Here is a 24,481-nt window from a genome sequence, read left to right as displayed (position 1 = left end):
AATCCGGAGATTGAAAGAACATTGAGAAACATTAGGAGAGGTTTTAGAATTGATGAAACGGGATCTACTTCAACCACGGAGGGATCAAGTTTTTTGAGTGATAGAGGCCTATTGGATATTGGGATTGAATTTGTAAATCCATTTGCAAGGGAAGTGCAAACCAACCCGCAAACTAACCCTCAAAATCACCCACAAAGTCAACCAATCATGCCAAAGTTTTCATCACATTCCGTACCTACCGAAGATAGTATACCCAATGGTACTTCTACACCCACACACCTAACGGGAAACTTCAGAGAAAAATCCGCTTTCATTAAATTAGTTGAAAGAAGCTAATTCATAGGGATGTCAAGTGAGGATCCACAACTTCACATGGAGACCTTTTGTGATTATTGTGACGCTATCTCTCAAACGGGTGTGACTCAAGATCAAATACGTTGGGTACTGTATCCATTTTCATTGATAGGAGGTGCAAAGCAATGGTTAAAGAGCTTGGACAAAGCTACTCTTGGCATCGATTCATGGAAGAAGCGAGCCTTATCTTTCTATAAGAAGTTCTTCCCACCGGGGAAGACCAACATGCTTAGAGCTCAAATAATGGGATTTAAGCAAAGAGATGAGGAATTACTGTATGAAGCTTGGGAGCGTGTCAAGGCCATTTGTCAGTCTTGTCCTCACCATGGTCTTAGTGAGTGGTTTCTAGTCGAACAATTTTGGAATGGACTCTATGAGGATTCAATAAATGTCTTGAACATGGGTTCAAACGGCATGTTCACCGAAGTTGATGAAAACCGAACTTGGGTGAAGATTGAAGAGATGGTACCCATAGCTCTCAATATGGTAGACCTTGAAAAGCTAGTATAGGAGGCCGACATGAGGTGGATTCCGTGACACAATTTAGTGCCGACTTTGGTGCATAACTAAGCTCTCACATGGAAGCTATGAATTTAAAGTTCAAGCAAGCCATAGAAGAAGTGAAGAAGGCTTCTACCCTACCAAAGCAACAAAAAATCCATCAAGTAAATGCCATGTCTATGACACCATCTATTCCAAGCGGAATATGCAAAAGTTGTGGAATTTTGGGACATAATCAACACGAATGTAGAGGAAAAAATGAGTAAGTGAATTCTTTTCAAGCATGAAAGAATCCACCCCATACTCAAATTTTACAATGAAAACACCAAGTACCACCAAAACCTCTTATACAAAAGTCCAAATGTTTAAAACCCACAACCAACATACTTTCCACCTCCATTGAGAAATCCTATATTGTATCTTTTTATAACCAAAACCAAGGATTCCAAAATCAACCATCATACAACCAATACCCATATAACCAACCCAATGACCCTAGCTCTGATGTTCAAAAAGCGGTTCTCAAAATGCAAAATAACAAACAATAATTATTTGCTCAAATGCAAAAAGATAGCCAAGCAAAAGATATCACCATCAGCAATATCCTTGCACACAACAAGATGCTTGAGACTCAAAAATCTGAAATGTCTTAATCAAGCTCACAAAGACAAAAAGGGTAATTACCTCCTCAAGGTAATACACCCACAAGAAATGAGAAAGATCATGCTATCCACTTGAGAAGTGGTACCCAAAATGAGAGTCTTATGGTGCCAAGTGAAGATATTATTGCTGAAGTGAGGAGCAAGATAGATGACAAAGGTTTGGGGAAAAATGATGAGGGTAGTTCAAGGAAAAATGGTGAGAAGATGGTGGATGTAAGCAATGATGAGAGAGAGTGAATGAAGAAGAAGAAAGAAGAAGACAGAAAGAAGAAGGTTGATGAGGAGACTATTATCATTAGGCTACCATTTCCAAGTAGGCAAATGAAACCAAAGATGGATAAGTAACTTGGGAAATTCATGAAATTGTAAAGAATTTGGAAGTCTCTATTCCCTTCAACGAGTTGATTACCCATGTGTTGGCTTATGCAAAGTACATGAAAGACATCCTTACAAAGAAGAAGTCCGTTGTTCAAATGGAAACAATTGATTTTGCCGATACTTCTAGTAATACCCTAAAAGGTACTTCACAACCAAAGTTACAAGATCCCGAGAGTTTCTCTATCCCTTGCACAATTGGAGATACAAGATTTCAGAAGGCACTTTGTGACATTGGAGCAAGTGTAAGCGTGATGCCTTACTCGGTTTGTGCAAAGCTTGGTATGGGAGATTTAAAGTGTACGAGTATGTGTAGATACCCGTATATGTCAATATCGGCATTTATAGAAATCCTGACAAACACCCGATGATGATAGGACGACATGTATTTTTCAGTTGGCATTGTCATTATTTGGAGTTCGTATTACGATGTAGAATGGGCATCGTCGATGAAGCGATTTATTAAGGATATTTAATTCAAATGTTTTAATTCGTTTTATTTAATTTAAATGATATTTAAATTAAACGTTTTTTAAAAATCATTTTATTTATTTAATTTGAATTTATTTTATGAATTTATTTTATTGAAAATAAAATAGTATTTCATTTGAAAAATCATTTTGGAAGTTTAAATTGTTTTATAAATCGTATTTGAAAAACTCGATTTTAAGACTGTTTTATCCGCGCTTTCTAGCTCGATTTATGCTCGTTTTGGACTAGAATTTTGATGTAACTTTTGGCCCATTTCCTTCTCGTCTAACCTGTGTTGAATCCTCCACAAACCTAACCTAAGCCATGTCCTTTAACCCTCTTAAAAACTCATCTTAAACAGCCCACAGAAGCAGCCCCTCACCCTTGCTTGTGTTCAGCTTTCGACTCTCCAAGCCCGTCCTAAACTGACCCAAATTCGAAACCCATTACCACCACTCCATACCCAAATATCTTACCCACATTCATGTAGCTTGCCACCAAGAAAATCTCCCAAAACACCACCCAACCGAGCCCTAACAACAGCAGCAAAACAAAGCATCAACTCGTGCTCGTATAGCTCGAAGTTGGATCCAATTGCTTCCCCTTTGGCTCAAGCCACCACCTAACCACCTAGAAATGACCTTCCTTAAAATCCAAGCTTATAATAATCCTCCATAATCCTTTCCAAACCGAGCCAAATTCCTTTCCTAAACCTAATGACATTCACTTTCCAAAAACCCGCAACAAATCTTTCAATGTTTCGTACTTCGTCTCTATTCGTACCCATTTTCTTAAACCTGAAGAAACCTACCTTTGATAGACTCCTTCACCATGTAATATACTTCCATAGTCATGCCATTGTGATAAAGATGAGATCTTAGCTCATAGACCCTATTCATTTCATTCCCGTGTCCCTATATATACCTCCTTCAAAATCCCTCAAAACTGCTTCAACAACACCGAAACCTTTCTCCCCTTGTATCTCCTAATATCTATCCATAACCCAGAAGCAACAACACTCAACAAAAACCTCAAAACAGTACACAAATCCTTTCGAAAAACCGAGTATTTTACACTCTAACTTCGCGAGTTTTCATGTGCAACCAGCCCCTACTTTGCCTCGGTTTTCGTGCCCCTTCCACCAAAATGACCCCTGTTTGTTTAAACATCCCAAATCTAGACTCTTCCATGATTTCAAAACATCTTTTCAATCGAAGATTGGTTAAGAAACGAATGAGAAATTCCGGTTTGAAAACACCCATTCAATTCGCAAAAAACGTGTTTGTTAATCAATTTGCTTCATCGATGACGGCCCCTCGAGACAAGATCTACGATTGATTACGACTCAAGACGGTGTCAATGATATATGTAGGTTGAGGGTGCATTAAAAACCCCTCCTCTCTCCTTTTTAATTTTGTTTTTAATTATGTTTTTCATATCGCATTATATTATCGTTTTATCGTTTCAGTTACGATTTATTTAGCGATAATTATATTGATGTGACTCATATTTTCGCACATTTGGTCCCCTAAATAGCCTAGTTCCTATGCTTTTTAGTATGTAATAGTGTCATTTCTTGTATTTCGCTTCCTATTATGCATGTTCTATGAGGTTTGGTGTCCTTGGTAGGAGATGAGCACTAACCAAGCCCTAGTGGAGTGAAGAGTAGCTAAATTGATAACATATAACGACCAAGCATCAAATAGGAGACCAATACTAAAGGCCTAAGTCAATAAAACAAGTAATAGGGCAATGACTAAAAATCCCCAAGACCCATGAAGGGAGCCATTACAAGAGGAAATTATTTGGAACCAAACCAATAATTGCTTGTTTGGCTCGGAAAGTATGCTAGATGAAACGGCGTCGAAAAATCAAGTGGTCTAGGCTTTTGAATCACTCCAATAGAAGTCCGGATGAGGAAATGACGCCCGTTTTACAATCCGAGCTCAAATAGACAAGCTGACCGCCAGTACGGGCGTCCCAAGACTTAGCCCGGGCGTCCCGAGCTCAGGACGGGTGGATTGTTTTTCAAGAAGAATGGAGAAGGAACTCTGTCCCAGGATCCGGGCGTCCCGACCTCAAGACGGGCATCCCAGGCTATAAGTCGGGCGTCCCGAGCCCAGGACAGGTGGATCCCAGAGCAGCACGAGCAAGTACTGAGCCAAGACGCGCGTGTCCTCAAGGGACTTGCAAGGCACTAATATTCTCTTAAGGACTAAATCGTCATTTAAGCCCTTTGTAACCATAATTCTTGTACTTAATTTTTAGTGTAAATACCCCATTGAACTACCTAGCTAATTACCAAGTCTTCTTAGATAAAATCCTTCCTTAAATTAGATTGCACTCTCATTAGAAGTAGATTAGAATAGATTAGCATTTAATCTTTCCACAAATTACACATTAATCTTTCCTTAATTATTGTTCAAGATTTATTATTGGGTAATTGAAAATTATTGGGTTATTATTGGAGAATTGACAACTCTTCATCAATCAATCAAGTTTTCTTCTATTATTCTCTCCTTTCCAATTGTTCATCTTAAGTTTGGTATAATCTCTTTACTCTTTACTCTTTATTGTTTATTTCCTCACTCTTTAATCATGTTTATACTTGTTGTGATGATTGACACCATTAATATCATGTCTTCCATGATAATGAGTGAGTAGTTACTTAACTAGGACTAGTGGGGGATTAGGGAAGTTAATCATGAGATAGATTTATGCTTAATGCGTTCATATGAATGCTTGCTTATTGTTCTTCAACTTGTGCATATATCATGTTTGATGAAATGCTTGATTGACAACCTAGCATGTTTCTCTTATCCTTTCAACAAGGCTTGTAAGATATAAACCAACTCAAGCCTTGTTAGACGTTGCATATTGTTGAATAGGGAAAACCTAAGTCGACTTGTAGGTGTTGTAAAGTCTTCACCGACTCGGCTCCGAGACGTAAGTTTCCCTAGGAATTGGTTTATCATGCATCTAGTTTAATAGGAAGAATTAAGTCAACTTGTAGGTGTTGTAAAGTCACAAATGACTCGGCCCCGGGACCCAAATCTTCTTATGAATTATAAGACATGAACTAACTCAATTCCAACAATAATAATTACTTGCATCCACATAACTCATTTATGCTATCTTACCATGATTCCCTTATGATCCCATGACATCCTAGTATCTTTATTAATTGTTTACATCTCTTAATTTATTGTTTGTTTTACTTTATTGCTTTTATTAGTTTAGACTCACCAATTCCAACCCAAATTTATTGTGACACTAGTATAAATTGAGATAGATAGACTTAGAAACCAAAGCACACCGTCCCGTGGATCGACCTTGACTTAACCACTATCTAGTTGTTTGTTGAGATTATAAATGTGTTTGATGGAGTGAACAACGACTCGCTCGCTAATCAAAATGGCGCCGTTGCCGGGGACGGTGTTTTGTGATTAAGTTCTTGTTTGTTTGTCTATTTTAATTTTGCTTTAACCTTGAGGAACTTATTCCTCAAGGTCGTTTTTACCGTTATATTGTAGTTTCCATGTTTGTAGTTATATCTTTATCTTGGCTATGATGAGGACCCAAGACTTGGTACATGGAGTTTGTGGTGAATCTTTTGAGTATGACTATGGGTATGGGGTGTTTGAGGAGCAAGTCAGCACAAACCTACCTTACAACTCATACAACGAAAGTCCTAATTACTACCCCAACTTTTCCCACAAAAATTCCCACTTCCAGTATCCACAACAACCACCCACCCAAAACTCACTTTACAACCAATTCCAAATGCCACAATATGACCACTTTCACACCCACCTACAACAAAAAGATGAGCCCAACTTTGACATTCAAATTATGGTTCTCCAAATGATGGGAGATCAACAAAATTTCTTCAAACAAGTGCTAGAGGAGAGTGAACGTAGGGACAATGTTCTTCAAAACATTGCTACCTATGGTGAGGAGTTGGCAATTCGAATTGCCCAATTGAAGGTAACCCAAGCAACCACTCCCCACCAATCCTTAAGCATTGACCATGAATGTGAATTTGAGGCAATGACCTTTGATGAAGAAGATGTGAAGTGGGAAGAGCCAATCTCCTTGAGCTCTTGTGAGTATGAAAGTGTGGTATTTGATGAAGAATATATGAGGTTGAGTAAGCCAAATACTCTTAGCCTTTATGAGTATGAGGGTATGTCATTTGATGTGAACGTTGAGGTTTGGAGAAAGAGTTAACGAGGAGGAGTGAAGCCCCCATTTATGATTCATATGAAGATAGCGATGATGACAAGCCTATGGAAGAAGCTTATGAGGAATATGTGTCTTAGAAGGACTTATAGAATGAAGAAGAGGAATGGAGTGGTGAGATTGCCTCACTTGAGGAGCCCATCCTTGAGAAGTTTGAGCTATGCTTCCATGAAGAAGATGAATGCCTCTTTCCTATTGACTATGAAGACCTTTTCGCACCCACCATGGAACCTATGATTGTTGGAGATGATATGGTAAACCTTCTCCAAGAGGTCAAATTGTTGTATAAAAGGTACTTTGCGGAGAAGCTCAAGAACAAAGCTACGAATGAGCTTATTTTTGGAGACTTGACACCCATAATCTCAATTCCTAAGCTAGCCCGTCATCAATGCTATGAGAATTCTCCTTCTACTCTTGAATAATTGATAAATCAAAATGCTATCATCATAGAATTTGAAAGAGATGTTAGAGAGTGGAAGCCTCCGGATGAATATGGGTAATACTTCATACCTTGTGTTGACAAGAATCATGGGCTTGTTGGTTTGAAGCATTGTAAGAAGCCAAGCGCCAAGGGCAAAACAAATGGGAGAGTGTTTGGCAAGTTCTATTCCAAGCCAAGATGGCTAAACTACGTTTTGACATCATCACTCTCTTATTTGTGCTTATTTGAAGCCCATTCAAAAGCCTTTGACCGGTTATTAAGAGCATTAAGCAACATGGACGACATCAATAATCACGGCAACAAGTAATGAGTTTGGTGGAGTCCTCCCTCAAACCACCATTTGTAAGATATCCTATTCTTTGACTTTGCATTAAATTTACACTTGCATTTAGTTATATACATATACATTTAGCTTGCATTTGTGAAATATTTCATATTGAATTTAAATTAGTTAGTTCATATAGTATAGTTTGCATTGTAATATATCCCACATATCTCATATAGCTAGTTGCATATAGTTAAATTTGCATTCATGCTTAGTCACTAACGACCCAACCTCATTTCTCCTACACTAGAAATAGTGCTTAAATCGGTTTGGGGAGGTTTGATCATAGGTGACCATAGCTTAATAGTGAACATGTATCATCTAGTGTAATTTAGATTGCATTTATTTGTTATATATGTCATATAGAACTGCATTTAGTTAGAGCATGCATTCATTCATATCATATCATTGCATTTGTACTCCAATTCCCATAAAACTTTAAAAATCCAAAAACATGTATTTGTTTTTTATTCCTACTCCTACATGTACATTGAGGACAATGTCCAAAATAAAGTGGGGGATGGGAATTTATATTCCAAAATACATAAAAATTGAAATTTTTTGAAAAATCCCAAAAATATGTTCTCTAATTTCATAAAAACAAAATACATAAAAATTTGAAAATTTCAAATTCCGAAAACATGTTCTTTCCTTTGTAGTGTAGAATTGTATATATTTGTTTGTTTGTTTGTCACTCTTATCACATTGGGTCGATTACGCCACATTCAAGGCATGAAGAAAATAGAAGACCGCATGGTATGATCTTTCCAAATCTCCTTCCTCCTTTTTGAATGTTAATGACAATGTGGCTATATTTTGATTGATGCGGTATGAACCAATGTGTTGCTAAGAGTTTGTATCTAGATTATTTGGAATTGTAGTTGATAGAAGCATATGCACTAGAGTTGTATATATGATAGTTGCATCATGCCATGTAGTTGCATGGTTAGAAAATTTTCTGAAAATGACTATTTGGGAAGCTTGACAAGTGTGTATATAAGGCCCTTGTAGATAATTTTTCTCCTTAAGATTTTGTTTGCTAGAATACCCTCAAGACACCCTAGGATGTGTCATCCTAGTATCTTTTGACCCATGGACTAAGGCCTAGTGAAGAGTACCTTGTGGTGTGATAACTCCTTGGCTACCGTTTATTCCAAGGTGACCTTTGCAGCCATGCAACCGTTCTTTCACTTCTATCATCATATTTTGTCAACAAAAAGGGAATGGGCACAAAAACATCAAATTGATTTCAAGTATCAAATCGAAATCAAATGTTTGCAAATTGCATCAAATGAAAAGAGGAGCAAAAATAGACTCCTATGCTTTAATAAAAGTACCCTTGCTACAAAATGGGGTTACTTTGAAAAATGTTCAAAAATGCAAAGATTGAAAAATTTGCCAAGTATCAAAATGTCAAACATAAAAAATGGCAAATAAATGTTCTCAAAAAGTCAAATGCCATAAGAAATTGGGGGGAAAAACAAATCAAAAGCAAACTACCATTGTGAAACTCAAAGCATATTGATCCCTTTTATCCATTGATCTCTTTTTTGTTACATGGTGGAGAGGGGACGACCCTTCTTCTTGTCTAGGCAAGAAGGAGAATTCCGCGATCCTACAGTATTTCTAACACCATAAGGAGTCTACTCTTGACGAAAGCATTTAGCGATTGAGGATAAAAGTACCATAGTTTGACACAACTTGGAGGTGATTTTTTGGTATCCTCTTAGACTTAGTAACTTTGAGAAATGATATCTACAATGGAGTGTGTACCCTTATATTGCTTCCCCTTTAGATAATTTCCGCCACTTAGATGAGGAAAGTGGCTATTCTTTTGTAGATGCATCCATTACTTGTTTTGTGTGCTTAATGCATGGATTTATCGCCATTTTGGCAAGTCCCACCTTGCCTTGCAAGAAGGTATCTTATCTCATAGATGTCTTGTTGTGAGTTGAAGGGGCGGAGTGAGACCCACTAATTGTCTGACATCGGCTATATTATTAGATTAGTATAAATAAAGGTCATAGTTTTAGTCACCTCTTTACTCGGGACGAGCAAAGGTTCGGTTTGGGGATGTTTGATGTGAGTCATATTTACGCACATTTGGTCACCTAACTGGCCTAGTTCCTATGCTTTTTAGTATATATTAGGGTCATTTCTTGTCTTTAGCTTACTATTATGCATGTTCTATGAGGTTTGGTGTCCTTGGTAGGAGAGGAGGACTAACCATGCCCTAGTGGAGTGAAGAGGAGCTAAATTGATAATATATAACGACCAAGCATCAAAGAGGAGACCAATACTAAAGGCCTAAGTCAATAAAACAAAGTAATAGGGCAATTAATGACTAAAGATCCCCAAGACCCATGAAGGATCCCCAAGACCCATGAAGGGAGCCATTACATGAGGAAATTGCCTGGAACCAAATAAAGACTTGCTTGTTTGGCTCTGAAAGTATGCTAGATGAAACAGCGTCGAAAAATCAAGTGGTGTAGGCTTTTGAATCACTCCAATAGGAGTCCGGATGAGGAAATGACGTCCGCTTTACAATCCGAACACAAATAGACAAGCTGGCCGCCAGGACGGGCGTCCCAAGACTTAGCCCGGGCATCCCGAGGGCAGGACGGGCGTCCCAAGACTTAGCCCGGGCATCCCGAGCTCAGGACGGGCGGAATGTTCGGCAGGAAGAATGGAGAAGGAACTCTGTCCCAGGATCCGGGCATCCCGACCTCAAGACGGGCGTCCCAGACTATAAGCCGGGCGTCCCGAGCCCAGGACGGGTGGATCCTAGAGCAGCACGAGCAAGTATTGTGCTAAGATGCGCGTGTCCTCAGGGGACTTGCAAGGCGCTAATATTCTCTTAAGAACTAAATCGTAATTTAAGCCCTTTGTAACCATAATTCTTGTACTTAATTTTTAGTATAAATACCCCATTGAACTACCTAGCTAATTACCAAGTCTTCTTAGATGAAATCCTTCCTTAGATTAGATTACACTCTCATTAGGAGTAAATTAGAATAGATTAGCATTTAATCTTTTCACAAATTACACATTAATCTTTCCTTAATTATTGTTCAAGATTTATTATTGGGTAATTGAAGATTATTGGGTTATTATTGGAGAATTGACAAATGTTCATCAATCAATCAAGTTTTCTTCTATTATTCTTTCCTTTCCAATTGTTCATCTTAAGTTTGGAATAATCTCTTTACTCTTTACTCTTTATTGTTTATTTCTTCGCTCTTTAATCATGTTTATATTTGTTGTGATGATTGACACCATTGATAACATGTCTTCCATGATAATGAGTGAGTAGTTAGTTAAGTAGGACTCGTGAGGGATTAGGGGAGTTAATCATGGGATAGATTTATACTTAATGAGTTCATATGAATGCTTGCTTATTGTTCTTCAACTTGTGCATATATCATGTTTGATGAAATGCTTGATTGACAACCTAGCATGTTTCTCTTATCCTTTCAACAAGGCATGTAAGATATAAAAAAACTCAAGCCTTGTTAGACCTTGCATATTGTTGAATAGGGAAAACCCAAGTCGACTTGTAGGTGATGTAAAGTCTTTACCGACTCGGCTCCGAGACGTAAGTTTCCCTAGGAATAGGTTTATCGTGCATGTAGTTTAATAGGAAGAATTAAGTCAACTTGTAGGTGTTGTAAAGTCACAAATGACTCGGCTCCGGGACCCAAATCTTCTTATGAATTACAAGACATGAACTAACTCAATTCCAACAATAATAATTGCTTGCATCCACATAACTCCTTTATGCTATCTTACCATGATTCCCTTATGATTCCATGACATCCTAGTATCTTTATTAATTGTTCACATCTCTTAATTTATTGTTTGTTTTACTTTATTGCTTCTATTAGTTTAGACTCACCAACTCCAACCCAAATCAATTGTGACACTAGCATAAATTGAGATAGATAGACTTAGAACCCAAAGCACACCGTCCCGTGGATCGACCTCGATTGAACCACTATCTAGTTGTTTGTTAAGATTATAAATGTGTTTAATGGAGTGAACAACGACTCGCTCGCTCATCATATATATTGTTGATGTTGAAGGAAGCAGAATGGAACTATGTAGTATTGAATATGCCGATGGATGACCTTTACTGTGTGGATTTGTTTTCTGTTAGAATAAGAATAATTCTATGTTAATTGCGTGACGAATTTAACATGTTTAATTGATTTAATCTCGTTTAAATTAGATTGATTTGAGCACGATGATTGATTTTTTTTTTTTGATGACGAGGGGGTTGAATCCTTCCCGGGCCTATGAATTCCCGCACCACCACATGGACCATGTAAGCCACCCCTTTCGGGGGCTGAAGTGGCCAAGTGATCATCGCCCCAGCTGGTAGTCAAACCCGGGACCTCTCAACTCCTGCATTTCTGCAAGCTTCAAGGTTTAACCCAGCTACCACTGGACTAACACCACTTGGTTAACGATGATTGAATTTATGAGTTACAAATGTCTTAATTTGTTAAATTTTATGACTTTAACTATTAAAGTATGTTAATTTGATTATCTTAGCACGTTTTATTTATTTAATTCACATGTTTGTTGATTATTAACATGTTTTATCGTAATTATGAGGTAATTATATCAAGAATTGATTGTTTGTCTAATCTCTTCACATGTTTCAAATTTATGACTAGAATAGTTTCGTTAATATTGATTCATATGTCATATTCACATGCTAGTTTAATTAATTGGAATTTAATTGATTAGGCTTGTTTAAATCGCATTAATTAGAACTATTTGTGTTGATTTGCATCGATATGTGTGCGATGAGCCTAGGATGAATGGCACGGTTTTATAGGCCTAGAATTGGTCTATTCTTGTATTGTTAGTATGTTTCACATGTTAGATTTGCATGTTTAGTTTAATTGTTTTGGTTTAAAAATTAATTGAACTATTACCATGTTTAATCAAGCATTGGCATGTTTATTTGATCTATTGATTTGTGCTATGAATAACATGAGAATCATGATTATTGGGGTTGTTTTGATATCAATTTTAGTTCCCTTTGTTTGTTCTAATCACATGTTAATTGCTTATGAAATACTCAATTATTTTAATTGCTTGTTTGCACCACGCCTATTCAGAACTCCAATAACGGGTAAATATGATCAATATTGTTTGAACTAATAAAAGCGGACCCGTTATAAAACCTACCGTTTTAAAATATTGACAACGGTTTTCAAAAAACTGAACCGTTGTCAAAATTTGACAACGGTTGACAAAACCGTAGTAAATATGCAATAAAACTGTTGAAATCTGTTATCAATTATTACGCTGACAACGGTTTTTAAAGTAAGAAAACCGTTGTTATAATTTAAGAACAGTTCTATATCCGTTTCCTAACCTGATATGGGAAATGGTTCTAGTGTAGCAAAACCGTTGTTAATTTTTATAGTTAACAACGGTTTTTCTCGTTATCCTCCTACATATGAGAGAAAGTTTGACAGCGTATCGCAACCATTATTAAATAATTCATTTGACAATGTTGACTTTCATTATCATACTCGAATGGAAGGAAAAACCTGAAAACGTTTTTTGTACTACAAAACCGTTGTAAATTCAGTACATCTGACAACGGTTCTGTTACGTTTTCTTTTTGTTTTTTGGCGGCAAATAGCATTGGAGAGATATATTGTCAACGGTTTGGTATTTAGAAAAAGCGTTGTCAGTGTACATTAACAACATCAACAATTTGATCTGACCCGTTATCGTTTTGTTGTATAAATTTTTTTAAAAATAATCTGATTTTAGCAGGTGTTAGCAGCTGCTGAATATGCTATTTTTCCAGTAGCATTTCAGCAGGTACGCACTGCACTGCAAAAATTCAATCCACCATCAAAATAATACACAGAATGATCAATTCAATCTAGCATCAAAATAATAAACAGAATGATCAATTCAACCCAACATCAAAATAATACGACATGGGTGATCAAAAGTCAATAACTGTGGTTCTAGATATATACACATACATACATAATGAGTCAACTAAGGATCAGGCTGCTGAAGAAGTGGATGAAAATACATTGCCCACTGATCTCTAACATGGTTGACGTCTTTGCTCGTGTAGTTTGGCACTGCTTGACCGATTTTTAGTGGAAACTGCTAGAAATCAAGATATATACAATAAATGGAAATATACAGAATTAAACTCATGCAAGTTACGTAATGCTGTAATATTTATTAAAACACACTAACCTTAGAATTAAGGGTGTAATAATCACCACGGACAATCTCTAACATGGACCGACAAACGAAAAATGGGCATTGTTTATCGTCTGACTGTAAAGGAGACTGTTATATATAAACCACACAAAAATTAGCTAAATTAGATAACCCTGTCGCATATACATAAATTATCGACAACAGTTCATGTAATTATTAAGAAGATACGTACATATACCACGACAATGTTTGGAGGGCTGTTGCTGTGAAATTGTTGAAGTGGAGACATGCTTCTTTTTTCGTCAAAACACTAATTCATACATGAAATTATAATTAGCAAATACTCTGTATATGGGTCAATAATAATGAGGTGACATTAAAATGATACTAGAATTCAAAGGTCATACAATAACAAATGACATTATTAATAGTTGTAATTAAACTTACGCAATTATAATCGATACAAACTTGCCAGACGGTTCGCCACCGCAAGAGTCAATCCAGTAGACTGTTTTTGATGCCGTGTTGATTGCCACTAGCACCCATTGCTTCCTATGAAGTTTCGAAAATTGAGCTGTTAGTTCGTATACATAAAATCATGTTAATAAATTAATGGAATCGTGGTTCATTATAATAATGTACTATACATACACATTCTCATTGAAAACAACAAGCCAAAGTTTTTTCGTCGTTAACAACCGACGAGCAACATACTGGACCTGCTCTTGCTGTGTAGTAAGAGCCGCCTTCAAAGAGAACATGAAAGGACATAAGAATCCGTAGCTGGTAGGTCTATACCTGTTGCTTTCATTAGTAATTTTGTTATACATGTCCCTACATTACGTCACATAGAACGAATGTTAATTTCATTTATGGTTTATATACTCCGTTATTCGTAAAATCAAATGACTAGATTTATTAATAAACTTACTTCATCCAAACTAAAATGTTAGTCGCATCTAACTCGTCATGGTCGATAAATTTAATTAGACCCTTCTCCTCAAGTACAGCCATATCAGGTTTGCCCAAAATATCCTGTTCCAATTGAACCAGGATTATGTCCGCGGTTTCTGCTTTGCTTACTGCCACGTCATGCATATTTTTTCAGCCAAGACGACGTAATTTTGGCCTTATAATCCAAAGAATAATAGTTCTTATCATCATGATGATTATTGGGTGCAACATAAAAAATTATCTGGCTTATAATTGAAGTCGGTTGATTTTATTTTGGGGCTAGAAGCTGAAAAAAAAAAAATTAACACGAGACGTCATATATAATTGAACTAAAAAAAATAAAAATCGATTATTCCAAATTACTATTACCTCTTTGGGTGTTGACATAGAAGTCGTAGCATTCATTCTTTTGTGTAAATCCTACAAATGTAATAATTAAAGCGCTTACTATAGGTTAATATTCATACCCTAATAAATTTAAAATGGTTCATTATAACAAATTTGTCAGCTCTAGTATATCTACCTCATCAATGACAACATGAATGTTTTCTTCAGGCCATTCCACAAGCAGCCTATGGCTTGTCCTAGAGTAGCGACCTCGTCATTAGGAAATGGAACTTGTATATTAGGAAACTTCTTGTTGTATAAGTTATGGATTTCCACTTTCTTACATTTAGTCACAGAGGGTTATTCCATGAACCTTAAACTGATCAAACTGGTCGTAATGTAATACATATTCTTTGGCAACTTTAACTTTAAGAACTTGCCCCCCTCCCCCTCCCCCCCTCCCCCTCCCTTTTGAGGTAGAGGGAAAGTATACAAGGCTGCTTGCTCGTAACGCCCTTCTCCCACATATATTATTTTTAATTAATTAGAATTACAATATATAAAGAATAGTTTATAATTTGAATAAATATAAACTAGGAGCTACCTCACCTCGCCAAAAGCGGGAATTGTCTTTACCGGCGATGAAAAGAATGTGGTGTGATCAACTAACTTCGTCTCCTTTGTCTTCTTTGACGTGGCCTCCTCCTCCAATATTTGCTGCTTTGGCATGACCTCCAGGGCTTTCTCCTCAACTACCTGAACTACTTCCTCCTCAACGACCTGATCTTGATCCTTTGCATATCCTTTTTGGCTTCTTTCTCAACATATAACACCTCATGATCATCACTTCTCATGTCCTCATTTACCTTCTCCTCTGATTTCTTTATGCCTTCACGAACCAAAACCAGCTCTTCTTCAGATGGCTGCTCCCCCTTTTCCACCATTCTCATTATCAACCTCGCCATTTTCTCTAGCTGTTTGTGTACGTAGTACGTGGAAATTACAATGATTTACACAATCTAAATTAATAACGGTGTCAGTTTTAAATTATATGGAATAAAATACAGTATATGTATATACATATATAATTACCTTCTCAAAATCATCACTATCCACCTTCTTCGTTTGAGTGTTCCCAAAATATTTGGTGATTCCAACATGCGTCGATAACTCTCTCACAAGACCTGGATGCTCTGGTTTGCCAATCGCCTTGCAAGAATGTCATCACGTCCTTTAGGCTTCTTCCCTCCTTAGCCTCTTTGTCATACCGCCTCTACATCATATATAATACACCAATAATAAATGCAACTAATATTCAAATTCTGACCAACTGCTACGAGTGACATATTTACTAATATAAATAAATATAAATTTACAATGTTCTCTTTGACAGTGTTATCATGTTTAGATTCTGCCCGACCAATCTTAGAAGTGTGACCGGCCAACCAAGCGTCGTGACGATCGAACTTCCTACTCTCTTCCTTCTATTATTCATTCATCCTAATGTTATATATCCTCTCAAAAACTTTCCGCACTAGTATGAACATATATATAACATTATAATAAAACAGATAATATAATAATTAAGTACTTAAAAGTTTTTGATTAATCAATATATAACCACCTCGGGAGCCGTAAAAGATGGACTTTCTCTTTGAAATGTTCTCCTTGTTCTTCTTACTCATAGCCTTCAAATGAATTGTATCGAGTAACGTAAGCATGACCAAACACTATATTAAGTTTATTTCTTTAAATATAAGTGGAATTACTAATTAATAAAGTGATCCCAATGTGCATGTCATTACCTTAAACTTGGCCGTCTGCCTATACGCGAAATACTTATCCCACTGTTTCTGTGTGACATACGCATACTTCTTTGGTGGTTCCTTGTTAGTCTCCCCAGTCACCTTGTTGATCAAGTTTGTCCGAGCAACCTTTTGTCTTCCATGATCTGAAGGACTCCCCTGCTTTTTTTGTTACATACTTCTCATTCTCTTCAGGGACAATGTAAGCTGCCTAGATGAGCATACTTGGTTAGTTTCTGCTAATATGACTTGTACAATATTTAGTCAATTTCATAGCTCAACATTTATTTTTGTATATACATACCCTTATTCTTCTCATTCATCCTTTACTCCGCGCTTCACTCAACTTATCGAAAAGCTTCAAATGTAGAGGCACCCACTATCTTACAACACAACCAATCCAACTCGCAAAATAGCCAGCATATTCAGCACATGGCAGCCCCGTTTTTCTATCTCATTGAAGAACATTGAGTTGTTTTCTATCTATTGTGTCTAGAGAAACCTTATGCCGTTGTCGCCCCTTAATGGTATCCAAATTATACAAATCCTCATCCGATTCATCACTAGACTGGTTTACTTCATTTATTTCCGCTTTCCACCCATATATAAAGCCACAAACACAAAAATCCACATAGCAAACACTAAATAAAAAGAGGACAAACCAACATTATAGCATAATTAGCAACAACACCATCTCAAATTATCACAATAACAACACCGTCTAAAATTAGCAACAACACCGTCTCAAATTATCAAAATAAAGTCAAATTATCACAAAAAAAACAACAAGCTTTAAGCATGAAGTCGACATAGCAACAACACCGTCTTAAAAATAACAAAAAGCTTTAAGCTTTAAGCATTATCATAACTAATTAACAAAGTAGAATTTTAGGTGTCGCTTAGATCACAACTAACATAAAATAGGGTTTACAACTGAAAAAGGAAACAAAGACGGTAATTTAAGAAGATGAAGGAGTAGGGTTTACTTGTTGTTTATTAAAGACGAGAAGTTGAAGAATTGAGGAGTTGAGAGGAAAACACGGCAGCGGCGGCGAAGGCAATCGCGACGACGATGGATATGGGGATGGGATTGGCGACGGCGACGCGATGACGGAGGTTTGTGGGTGAGGGGAAGCTCAGTGTTCGAGGGTTTTATGTGGTTGAGTTTATGTGTCTCAAATAATGGACTTACATGTGTTTGTTGGTTGGAGGATTATATGAAAAAATATAAAACACGGGTTCAAACAAACCGTTGTTTTCATATTATAAATTAAAAATGGATTACTAAAAACCGTTTCCAAAAGTATTTAACAACGGATGGAACCGTTTTCCTTTTACAACACGAACAACTATTCATAACCATTGTCTTTTCAGAATTCATTTTTTTGAATAAATATACAAACATCAGTGTTTCTTTCCCGCCAGCTGAAAAGTATACAACAACAAATACATTTCCAGCAACACAACCCAAATTATTATAATCTATTGCATAAACCCAGGCCTGTAACACCCCCCATACATAAAGGTGCCTTACCAACACCACCCTTGTAACACCCCCATACTCCAAGTGCCTTACCAGGACCACTTAAGGCATGGAAATGCTACCATCTCGGTTACGTGAGATAATGTATATCAAATAGACAATAAAGAAACATACTTTAATAAATGAGTTTAAAGTGATACAAGTCCAAAACCCAAAACTGATAAAATAAATACAACTATTTCTCAAAACTGTCAAACCAACTGAAATAAACTAAGTTCATGACACAGCGGAAGACTCTAGTGACTCATGTGATGACTCTATTCCAGCTATCCCTCGCGCAAGCCATCTCATACCTGCTCAATAACTACTCACCATCCCCGAATGGATCACCACATTTTTTAAAACAATTAAACGGGGTCAGTACTGATTACACAAAACAACACAGTTGAAATCAATATACAATCTAAACCAATCCACCATACTCATCGCAACAAGTATTCCACACCGCCTGTGGGGGACCGCAGCCGTTCCCACCTAAGCCCCGCTCATCTCATCCGAACGATAAACCCATGTTCCTAAATGTGCACATCCCTTCTGTGGCGGGTTCCACAGAAGGCGAATCAAGGGCGTGAAGCCACTCCCGCAAGTGACTCCACTCAGCCGAGGACGCACCTAGCAAACCACAGACAATTATACAATAACCACATTATGCAATCAACAATCACCAATTCCAAATCCGATATGATATAAACCAACAACAACGATTAGTCATCAACAAAGCCATGTAAACAATACTGAGTAGGGAAACCCTACCTGGAATAGTAATCACACGACCGTCACAGCAGCTAATCAATACCGTTCCTCTACAAATCGTCCTCCTATAACACATATGCATACAATTATCACCTAAACGGTACAATCCTTCCAAAACCCCCAAATCTACCCAAATAGGGTTTTAAACAAACTTATCAAATCATTATAAAAATCATACAAGAATCTTACCCTTGACGCGAAGAACTCAACGGTATAAAGAACAAGACAATCCGACGATCCTAGCCTTGGGATTTGCTAATAACGCGACGAATGCGAACTACGTAACTTCTTTTCTTTTCTCTTGAAAGGTTTTAGAAAGCAAAAGTGATTAAGAATAATGACGGAAGCCTTTCATACTAATCACGCGTTATTAACAAGACCCGGCTAAAATAACCCGTAAGACTTACTTACTCGATCGAGTGCCCCTTACTCGATCGAGTGCCACACGTACTCGATCGAGTACTCATCAGGTCACCTACTATTTTGCGTAAAAACATACTTACTCTACAGAGTAAGCCCCACTCGATAGAGTACCCATAGACATAGAAAACTGTTGTATTATAGTCTTCCCTCCTTAAAAAGAACTTCGTCCCCGAAGTTCAACCCATACACAAAAACAAAACATACTATCTCAACTCCGACACAACTACATAACTAAAACTCAATTTAAAACTCAAAACAAAACTCCCAACCAACACTCAAACCGACTCAAAGCAACTACTAACTGTACTAAAACCAACATAAAGCATACAAAAACCTTGTGCGACCATCTCCTACCCCCCTAAAAGAAACATGGTTACGTCCCCGTAACCACACATACCTGATCAAAAAGAGACGGATACCGCTCCCTCATAGCCTCTTCCGCCTCCCAAGTAGCCTCCTCAATCTCATGGTTAGACCAAGGAACCTTAAGCAACACCATTTCCCCATTCCTAGTTTTCCGAACCTTGCGATCAAGAATTTGTTTGGCACCTCAAGATAAGACAAGGACTCGTCCAACTCTATGTTCTCTACCTCTAACACATGTGAAGGATCGCTCACATACTTCCGTAACTGACATACGTGAAACACATTATTTACACTATCCAAAGCTGCTGGCAACGCTAACCGGTAAGCAACCTCACCCACACGATCCAAAATCTCATATGGTCGGATAAACTTCTGGCTCAGCTTCCCTTTCTTGCCAAACCTCATGACCCCATGCATAGGAGACACTTTCAAGAGAACCTTGTCCCCAACCTGAAACTCTATGTCACGACGGTGTAAATCTGCATAACTCTTTTGTCGATCCTGGGCCGCTTTCATCTTTTGTCTGATCAGCTTAACCTGTTCTATCATCTCCTGTACCATCTGTGGTCCTAAAACCACTGCCTCAGCTCTATCATCCCAGCAAATCGGACTCCTACACCTCCGCCCATACAAAGCCTCAAACGGTGCCATCCCAATACTTGTGTGATAGTTGTTGTTATACGAAAACTCAATAAGATCCAATCTATCTTCCCAGCTATCACCAAACTCCATCACACAAGCTCGTAGCATATCCTCTAAAGTCTTGATGGTCCTCTCTGTCTGTCCATCTGTCGCAGGATGAAAGGTTGTACTCATCTTCAAAGTAGTTCCCATCAACTCCTGCAACTCTCTCCAAAACCGCGATATGAAGCTCGCATCTCTATCTGACACTATATCCGTAAGCACCCCATGCAAACGAACCACATGCTTCCTACAAGCCAAAGCTAACTGTACTTGGTCCAAGTATATTTCACCGGAACAAAGTAAGCTGACTTAGTCAAACGGTCCACTATTACCCATATCATGTTGTTACCCTGTTGACTCCTCGGCATACCCACTATAAAATCCATAGAGATAGACTCCCATTTCCACTCAGGTACCTCAAGAGACTGAATCTTACCTTGTGGTCATTGCTGCTCTCCCTTAACCCTCTGACATGTCAACCATCGAGCCACTAACTCAGCTGTTTCCTTCTTCATCCCAGGCCACCAGAAAGTCTTCTTCAAATCTTTATACAACTTGTCACCGCCTGGATGTACCGAATATGGTGTGCAATCAGCCTCTGTAATGATTATCGTTTTCAACTCCTCATCATTGGGTACACACCACCTGCCATCAAACCTCACACTGCCATCTGTATGAATAGAGAACCTAGACACTATCCCTTTCTCTACTCCAGCTCTCCACTCCTCAAACTTAGGACCAAAGCCTGTTTCCTGTGAATGTCATCATAAAGATCTGGCTCCACTGTCAAGTCCTCTCTAGCATCCCCTTTCTGTATCATATGTATACCCATCTTCCCCACCTCATCTCTCAACCTCATCAAAGACATAGTTGTGCATAGATAATGCACACTCTTCCTGCTCAGCACATCTGCAACCATGTTTGCCTTCCCTTCATGGTATATAATATCCATGTCATAATCCCCAATCAGCACCATCCACCGCCTCTGTCTCATGTTCAGCTCCTTTTGGGTGAAGATGTACTTGAGACTCTTGTGATCTGAAAATACCTTAAAGGTCGCCCCATAAAGATAGTGTCTCCAAATCTTGAGAGCAAACACAACTGAACCTAACTCCAGATTATGTGTCGGGTAGTTCTCCTCATAAGGTTTTAATTGCCTAAAAGCATAGGCAATTTTTCCCATTCTGCATGAACACACATCCCAAACCATTCTTTGAAGCATCTGTGTATACCTCAAAGTTCTCACACCCTTCAAGTAATGCTAAGACTGGAGCTGTGGTCAAACGCTCCTTTAATGTTTGGAACGCCGTCTCACAACTTTCATCCCAACGAAACCTGTTCTCTTTCCTCATCAATGTTGTCATAGGTCTGGCTATCTTGGAAAAGTCTTTCACAAACCGACGGTAGTACCCTGCCAAACCCAAGAAACTCCTGATCTTTGCCACATTCTTCGCTGCTTCCCACCGAGTGACTGCCTCTATCTTTGCCGGATCCATAGCTACACCCTTCTTTGAAATCACATGCCCCAGAAAGGCGACTTCCTTGAGCCAGAACTCACACTTAGATAACTTTGCATATAGCTGATTGTCATGCAAAGTCTGCAACACCAACCTCAAGTGCTCCTTATGCTCCTCCTTAGTCTTAGAATAGACTAAGATATCATCGATGAAGACCACCACAAACTGATCCAAAAACTGACTGAAGACCCGGTTCATCAAATCCATAAACACTGCAGGTGCATTAGATAACCCAAACGGCATCACAACATACTCATAGTGACCATACCTCGATGTAAAAGTTGTCATCGGTATGTCCTCATCCCGAATCTTCACCTGATGATAACCAGACCTCAATTCAATCTTAGAAAAGACCGCTGCCCCGTTCAACTGATCAAACAAATCATCTATCATTAGCAAAGGATACTTGTTCTTCACTGTAACTCTGTTTAGCTCTCTATAATCGATGCATAACCTCAAACTCCCATCTTTCTTTTTTACAAACAGAACTGGTGCTCCCCATGGTGATACACTAGGTCTAATGTATCCCTTATCAATCAAATCATCCAGCTGTTTCTTCAGCTCCTCCAACTCCTTAGGACCCATGCGGTACGGGGCCTTAGAGATTGGTCCCGTCCCTGGTTTCAACTCCACGTTGATCTCCCTCTTCGGTGGTAAACCTGGTATCTCCTCCGAAAAAACATCTGGAAACTCTCCCACCACTGGTATCTGATAAGACACACTAACTCCCTTAGGACCTCTCAAAGAGACTCTCTTTTTGTGACTGTCTATCCTAGCCTTGTACTTACCTAACCAGTCCATGCCAACTATCATCTCAAAACCAACCAAAGGAAACTCCAACAACTCCACTGGTAGGTCAACCTGCCCAACTATCATAGACACATCCTTATACAACCTCCCACAAGATACAGACTCACCCGACGGTATAAAAACATCTTCTTTTACAGACTCAAACTCTCTCAAACCCAAAATCTTAGCATGACTCGATGATACAAACGATTGTGACGCCCCCGAATCAAACAACACAAAGGTAAAAACTCCATTAACAAGAAAAGTACCCGTGATTATATGAGCATCATCCTCAGCTGCTTTCTTCTCCATCATGAATAGCTTGCCACTGGTCTTCTATCCACCTCCCTGGACAGTACTAGCAGAAGTAGACGGCTTAGCAGCCGACCCCTTGTTGTTATTCATCGCTGGTCTCTGATATGAATTACCGCCACTGCGGTTAGCCCCACTGTTGTTGTTCTGACAACTCTGATTGTTCTATGACCCAGTCGGCCTGTTACTAGCATAACTCTAAGACGGACCCTGAGAGAAACTCCCCTGTGATGGTCTCTGAAAACCCCTGCCCACAGCACTGGTGCACTTGTGTCTCTTGTGGCCCACACCGCCACAGTTAAAGCAAGATAACCCCCAGCTTCTACTACCACCACCGCGGCCACGCCTATAAGAAGCTCCACCACTGAACCCCGATCCCGAAGAGTAAGCCCTCACCTGATTATGGTTGCCCCTATTGTAACTAGACTGACCACCACCCTCACTCTCAGCCTTCCTCTTCTCAGAAGCTCTCTCCCTATTCTCCTTAGCCCTCTCCACCAACCTCTCAGTTCTCCCGGCACGCTCATATACCTCCTAAACATCAGTAAGGACTCCTACAGGCAGCTTCTCCATGATCTTGGGTGTCAAACCCTTTTCAAATCTCAATGCTAAGTTCTCCTGACTTACTCCCATATTCTCTGCGTACCTAGAATTCTCATTGAACTTTAGATAAAACTTAGCCACTGTCATATCAAAAGTCATTTTGAAGTCATCAAACTCCTCTTTCAACTTACTACGGACATGTTCCGGCACGAACTATCGACGCATAGCTCTCTTGAACTCACTCAAAGGTATAGCAGGCATCCCCTATTTCACATATAGGTCAAAGGCACTCTCTCTAACCTTGTCCAACCACTCTCCGGCCGCATCCCTCAAGTAGAACGCATCTTGTTCCACTCTAAAGTCCTCAGGGCAATGAACCACGTTCAGAATGTTTTCCATCTCTCTATGCCAATTATCAAGCAAGATTGGCGCACCTGTAACCATGTACTCTTTCGGGTTCATACGAGCGATGTTAATACTCATTTTAGCGAAATCCACTTCAGCGTCTTTATCATTCCCAAACTTCTTTAGAGCATCAGTGAGAGCATCTTGGTGCTCTAGCTTCTTAACTATCTCATCAATACTCATATTCTCAGCCCTAGCATAAAACGCGTTTCTCTTTGGCGGCATCTTGAAACTATATAAGGGGAAAAGGTAAACATGAACACACATCCCACAACTCAAACACGTATATGACCTGTGCAGAACCTACTCGATCGAGCACCACAACCCACTCGATCGAGTTGCCCACTTACTCGATCGAGTGCCTCGACTCCAGAACCTGACCTGTATGCATCCAAAACTTTACTCGATCGAGCCATGTACTTACTCGATCGAGTTGACCCCACTCGATCAAGTGCCCCTACCTACTCGATCGAGTGCC

General features: G+C 38.7%; 1 non-coding gene across 1 annotated transcript; it reads right to left on the bottom strand.

The window, feature by feature from the left end:
* Nucleotides 1–579: 579 nt before the first annotated feature.
* Nucleotides 580–686, bottom strand: LOC141650078 (small nucleolar RNA R71). The gene has a single exon (XR_012546140.1). It is a non-coding gene; the product is annotated as a small nucleolar RNA R71 (small nucleolar RNA).
* Between the last annotated feature and the right edge of the window lie 23,795 nt (nt 687–24,481).

The sequence above is a fragment of the Silene latifolia genome, chromosome 3 (genome assembly GCF_048544455.1).
Source record: "Silene latifolia isolate original U9 population chromosome 3, ASM4854445v1, whole genome shotgun sequence".
NCBI lineage: Eukaryota > Viridiplantae > Streptophyta > Magnoliopsida > Caryophyllales > Caryophyllaceae > Silene > Silene latifolia.
This window is presented reverse-complemented; position numbering and strand designations above follow the sequence as displayed.